General features: G+C 38.6%; 1 pseudogene; it reads left to right on the forward strand.

The window, feature by feature from the left end:
• The first annotated feature begins 4899 nt into the window (after positions 1-4899).
• On the forward strand, positions 4900-5018 carry LOC145297421 (5S ribosomal RNA; annotated as a pseudogene).
• Positions 5019-6849: the final 1831 nt, after the last annotated feature.

Consider the following 6849-nt stretch of genomic DNA (forward strand, 5'->3'; position numbering starts at 1 on the left):
CTATATAAGAGCCAGGTACGTCCAAGGATGGAATACTGTTGCCACATCTGGGCAGGAGCTGCTAGAAAGGACTTGTCCTGCCTTGATAGAGTTCAAAATAGACTTGTAGGAGATGTCTTTTTCTCTTCCCTGCAACCTCTATCTCATAGAAGAGATGTTGCGAGTTTGTCTCTGCTTTATCCTTATTTTCATGGAAAATGTTCGACTAAGCTTCAATCTATGGTCACCCCTCGCCAAACTTTCACAAGAAACACTTGTCTAGCTGAAAACACTATCAATAATTTCCCCCACTCTTTATCTGTGCCTAAACCTAAACGTAGATTCCATGAGCAAAGCTTCTTTCTTAGAACTGCACGCCTGTGGAATTGTCTTCCGTTTTCCTGCTTTCCAGCTGTCTACAATATGGTTGTCTTCAAGTCTAATGTAAACAAGTTTCTGATGAGCCGTTCCACTTAAGTTAACAAATTTACCAAATTTCCATTACTATCGATTACTATATTGTCCTTTTGACTGCTGTACACTCTTTAACCCTTGTCCTTGAGTGGCCTCTCGGCCTTGATGTGTGGTGAAGCCTATGTAAAAACAAAACAAAACTGTCCCATTCATTTTGCATTGTTTGATTAAAAAACAACTCTCTTTTAACGGGTACATACTGCATGTATATTTATTTATATGCATATTTATTTCTATGTAAATATGTATGCGTTTTTGAATGACACTGCATAATTAAACTTAAGAAACAGCTTCCTTTTTCACCTGCCCACCCTTTTTAAGGTAAAAATAAAAATCCATTTCTTTTATTTCTCCTTTCTATATACATATATATCTTTTTGATATTCGAACAAAATTAAAAATGGCTTCTTTTTACATGCACAAATTTTAAGATTCCAATGATTTCTATTTGTATTATCTATAATTGAATATGAAAATATATATTTATTTTTGAACAGAATTAAAAATGAACTAAAAAGACTTCCCCATTATATAAAAAATAGGGAAGTGTTGCAATATTTTTTACTATTAATGGCGGTATCGCCCCTCACAGTTGGGAAATTCTATTTATAAACACTGCTGCTAGGAAGTGACGAATCAAATTAATTCACGTTCTGCTACCAACCAATCAGAAACCAGAATTGGTCCATAAAAATTAAACCTTTAGCAACCTTGCATATGTCTTTTTCATCATGTTAAAACGTCTTTTACGTAGTTCCCGGTTGGAGAATTATCAGGCCACGTAGGGAAATTATTTATTGAAAAGTAAGGCGTTCTTTGAAGTCGCTGTAATTATTGCCTTTATGCGTTGTTTTTGTTGTTTATTTTTATTTATATATTGACTGTTATTGTTAAAGTTTAATTTATTATTATTACTGTTTTTAACGAGTTTCGGCTATGGCCGTGGCAGGCCGTACGCCGCCACAAACGGACAATAATGAAACATGGGGTAGAGGTTACTCTTTCCACCCCTACGAATTCGGAATGGAACAAGCCGCCGAAAGTAACGATTAATGTCACTGAATTTGTTGAAAAGGCGAAAGGACACGAGTACCTTGTTGTTTACTCGTAGACTTACCAAAGCTGGAGATTATCAAAAAGAAAAGCCTTGTCGTCTTTGTGGTCGACAGGAAGACTAAAATAGTAATTAGAGCAAGCTCGTAAATTTTTTCAAGCTGTTGACGAGAGTGGGGCATAGACTCGAGCGGATCATAAAATGTGAAGGTTATAATACCTGGAATACCCTTTTTTCACCGGAAGACGAGTGCGTAAAAACCTCCCAAACAGAGATTATCATACCAGAATACGTTTTACGCACTGAATACATGGGGAAAAGAAGGACAATACTTTCTGTCGTCAATGTTCCGTTCCATGTGGAGGGTGAGCACATTGGCGCGTTTCTTCTTAAATTTGGTGATATATAGATATATCAAATGAGGAGTACCAAGGTATTTGGACGTTTGAGATTTTGCTAGGTAAAGAAGAGCTTACTGAAATCCCTTATCACTTGGATTTGGAGAACCAGAAACTCCCCATCATCGTTGCGAGCAGGCGGCCGCTTTGTGGGACGTGTAGTAAGGTAGGGCACATCACCATGAAGTGATTCCAAAGGAGACCGCAATCGAACCCAAGCACAAGACTGGGACAACATTTAGGAGTTTTCATGTACGTGAGGGATCCCCGCCATATTCCCCGAGAAACTGCTAACTGATCGCGAGCCCTGGCAAATTGTATCCAGGAAGAAGACCCCTGCCCTCTTACTTTAGACAAAATGCGGGAAGAGGCCATGTAAACAAATGACCAGGATAGGGACAAAACTTGGATCTGCAACACGTCGGAGTGGATGTATTTAGTATTCAAGAAACTCATCTCATTTCAGGTGACCATTTGAGTGAACTTTCTAGGAACTATAGCGCCTACTTAGCGTACTTTAATTCTCGCTCGAGAAGTGTTTCTTGGCTAGTGAAAAGGTTTTTGGATGCGTCGTGTGACCCGTGCTTCATAGATCCGGAAGGAAGACTGCGCGTTCTGGATATTACCATAAAAGGTAGGGCTCTTCGTTTTATTGGTGTTTATGCGTCTAATAGCCTTAGTTAGCTTGCTGCTTTCCTTTGTCGGATTCAGCACTTTATGAGTACCTCCTGAACTGTTATCTTAGCGGGAGACTGGATCCCGAGATAGATCGCTTGGGGTTAACATCTAGGGGCAATAACCACGATAGGGATGCTTTCCATTTTCGGAAGTTTCTTGATAAGTTTGATCTTATTGACAAGTTCCGGAATGAAAGGGGCCCGTGATGTAGTGTGGACTTAGACAGGTAGCCACGGCTCCGGCACGTTACAGCTTTCGAGTTATATCGACCGGTTCTTTGGTAGGCGAATCGAGGTAAGAGTATTAGATTGTCCAAGATAGCTTACTCAGATCACCGACTTGTTCGCGTTCGGCTAAACTTAAATAGACCTAAGTCTAAGTTGGCCGGTTACTTAAAACTCAACACGTCGTTGTTTGATGTGCTGGGCTACCGGGACGAGTTACTACTAACTCTACAGCAGAAATTGACGGAAGTTGTTATTGGGAAAAAGTGGTGGCCCAATCTTAAGGATGCCATGAAATCCTTTTCTGCCAATTTTAGCAAACGACTCAACCAAGAATCTAGGGCAGCTAAAGCGACACTAGAGTCTAGTTTAGATTGGGTGGTGGAGGAGGGAGATAGTGTTAATGTAAACATAATTAAGGCTCAGCTTACCCCTTGACAGAAAAGGAACACCAAGCTTTAGAGATTAGGGCTAGATTATAAAGAATGCCCCAGGAGGAAACAAAAATGGCCGCTGGATTGCGTGTTGATGAGCTTCTACAAGCGGTCGATCGGCACATGGCGCAGGTCACATTGCCGGATGGACGAACTGTGACTTCAAACGAAGGCGTTCTGGAGGCTGGTAGGCCTCACTTTAAGATTTTTACCAGGGAACCCGGTTAGTATTTGGCGGACTTTCCTCGCCTTTCGGCGACTCAAGCGGCTAGGTGTGAAAGAGGTATAACGGAGGATGAGGTCATCAAGGCCTTGAAGCGGGTTGGTCTTAGCAAGTCTCCGGGGATCGATGGTCTTCATTACGAAATGTATTTGAGGATTTCGCATATCTTTGTTCCCTTGCTAGCAGTTTTATTTAACTCATGTTTGAAGAATGGCTCAATCCCCAACCACTTTACCATGAGTATTCTGAAGCTGTTACGCAAAAAGGAAGATGGTGGGGATGGGTTAGATAATTATCAGCCGTTAACAATGCTTAACGCGGAGTTAAATATTTTGGCCAAAGTTCTTGCCGATCGTCTACAGCTTGTCCTTGCTTGCCTGATAAGCTCCGAGCAAACTCGTGCCGTGAAAGGCAGGAGAATACAGGATAATCTGCATTCGATACGCTTGATCAGAGAAAAAGTCAACACTGAAGCAACACTGATCAATTTAGATTAGTCTAAAGCCTTCGATAGGGTTACTTGGAGACAGTTCTATCAGGGGCTGGTTTGGGCCCGTCGTTTTGATCGTGGGTTCACCTTCTTTATGATGATATCGCAGTTCTGGTAGAAGTTAATTGAAGGAGATCGAAGCCCTTCAGTTTATCCCGATCTATTCGTCAGGATTGATCATTATCACCAATCACTTATGTGCTTGCGTTGGAGCTTTTCCTGCGTAGGCAAAGGGCTAATCCAGCCATACGCGGTATCACTTTGCCGGGCGCATCTACCACGGTTAAATACTCTGTATATGCCGATGATGTAACAGTGACAAACAATGTTAAAATTAGTGCTGTCGGCGCAGAAATCAAATATGAGACAGTCGCATGGGCCAACATTAACTCTAACAAGTCCTGTGGCTTGTGCATTGGTGCCTGGAGAGGAGTCTCCCTTCAAGGGCGCTTCAGCTGGAGTGACTGTCCTTGCAAGTTACTCGCCATCTGGTTCGCTCCTGATCTTCAGTTGTAGAAAAATTGTTCAGAAGTCTTAAAAGCTGTGCGATCCTCCGTTACTTGGTGGATCTACAGAGATGGGCTCTGTTTAAGTTCTTATGGCTTGGAAAGGCCAATATGGTCCGTCGTGAGCTTTGTTTTCTCCATCCCTCTGAGGGCGGTCTGGTTGTGCCAAACGTGGAGATTCGTAAAAACACACTTCGGCTGTACTTCCTAGATCGAATGTTTACGCAAATTGATGGAAACGGCGGCTTCTGGAAGGAAGACACTGAGAAAGTCTTCCCGACCTTGAGAAGTGTGCACTCGGGTAAGGGTGAGGCACACAGATTACCCCGAGGGTATTGCTCCTTCTATCGAGAGCGTCGCTGCGCTTTGATCGGCATTATATCAAGGATTAGTAAGGAAATTCGTTTGGGATGATACAATTTAGAGGCTTACTTTGACGATATACGGCATAATCACGTTGACACACCGGTTCCTGTCAGATAACCGAAGTTAAGCAACGTTGAGCCTGGATATTACTAAAATGGTTGACCAACTTGGGAAGTCCAGGTGCTGTATGTAGGAGGACGTATATATATATATATATATATATATATATATATATATATATATATATAGTGGAGATGGTGATTAATAAAAACTGAGGAAAGTGCTCAATACTGTTGTAGAACAAATATGCGTTTTATTTTTTATTACCGTATCTTTGTGTTAAGTTACATTATTGTTTCGGCTACACGGCCGTTTTTTTTTGGCCGTCTGTAGCGTCCTCAGACTTTTACAGAAAAAGCTTTTCTGTAAAAGTCTGAGGACGCTACAGATGTGTAGCCGAAACAATAATGTAACTTAACACAAAGATACGGTAATAAAAATAAAACGTATATTTGTTCTACAACAGTATTGAGCACTTTCCTCAGTTTTTATTAATCACTATATATATATATATATATATATATATATATATATATATATATATATATATACAGGGTGGGCCAAAATAAGGGTCCTATCTTTAAATTTGAATAACTTCCACAAAATAAAAGTTAAACTCACCAAACTTTATGTGTGTGTAGACTGACCCTTCCGAGATTTTTTTGAAATAAACAAAACAAATTTTGGCCGAAAAACACTTCTTAAAACTTACATGAATTTATGAATTTTTAAAAATATCATCCTTATTTTGGCCCACCCTGTATATATATATATATATATATATATATATATATATATATATATATATATATATATATATATATATATATATGCACGTTCCATTAAATAGCACAGACAACTATTGCTTGTTTTTCTCGTAATCCTCCTTTTCTCTTTGTCGGACCATTTTCCGAACGTTTTTTTCTAGTGGAAAAAGAAATTTCCCGTAATCGCGAAAGTTTTCGACCTCCATTGGTCATCCTCAGGCGAGTAGTAAAAAATAAAAAATGAAATTGAAAAATGAAAATAGCAAGATGAAATTAAAAGACGATTAAAATCGTTTAAAATCACTAAAATACTCAAAAGCACTCGAGCGTGCCCTCCGTTTCATTTTGAGTCTGGTTAATCGTTGGTTTATTAATGTGGATTAAGAATGCCTCAAATATTGGAAGCGCATCTCGCAATATGAGACAGTTGAAATGGCCGTGTTTTTTTTATTAATATGTCTCTAAATTCAGTTTTAGGTGTGTGGTGTGCTATGAGGTGATGATAGATTGAACTATTCGGAAAAGACATGTTAAACGATTGGAGTTGCTGGTTCGGGTCATGCCAATGTACGAATTATTTTTAGAAACACATTCTCCTATGGGACATTTAAAGACGTACACGGCATTTCTATTTTTCAGCATACTGCCATCGCATGTAGGGTTATTATTTATTAGTAATTGGCTAGTTTTAAATATTTTGTAATAAATAATAAATCTTATTTTAGAGTTTTTTTTACGTGGTTACGGCATGTTTGTGTACATATTATTTTTTCATCTAATTTGTAATTCTCATGCATCTGGTTACAATACTATATGTTAATGTTATTATCGCTTCTATTATTATTATTATTATTATTATTATTATTATTATTATTATTATTACTAGTAGTTTAAAAGTGTCTAATCTGCTGGTCAACTATGTAGTTTGGAAAGCCGTTATTAATTAGAGTTTGTTTAACGTTCGGCTTTCCAAACTACATAGTTGACCAGCAGTGTAAACCATTATAACTATTTACTAATATTTTCTCCTCTGAAGAGATGGTAGACATCGAAATCCTATAGGATAAGGAGTTAAAATATTTCTAATGTATTCTTTGTCTTACATAGAATAATAAAAATCTTTTGATCTGAAAATCAAACATTTCACGTCATAAATTTTTAAATTCATTGAATAACGAAAATGTGATTTATTTGCT

This window comes from Euprymna scolopes, chromosome 17 (assembly GCF_053919585.1).
Source record: "Euprymna scolopes isolate OS-2025 chromosome 17, ASM5391958v1, whole genome shotgun sequence".
NCBI lineage: Eukaryota > Metazoa > Mollusca > Cephalopoda > Sepiida > Sepiolidae > Euprymna > Euprymna scolopes.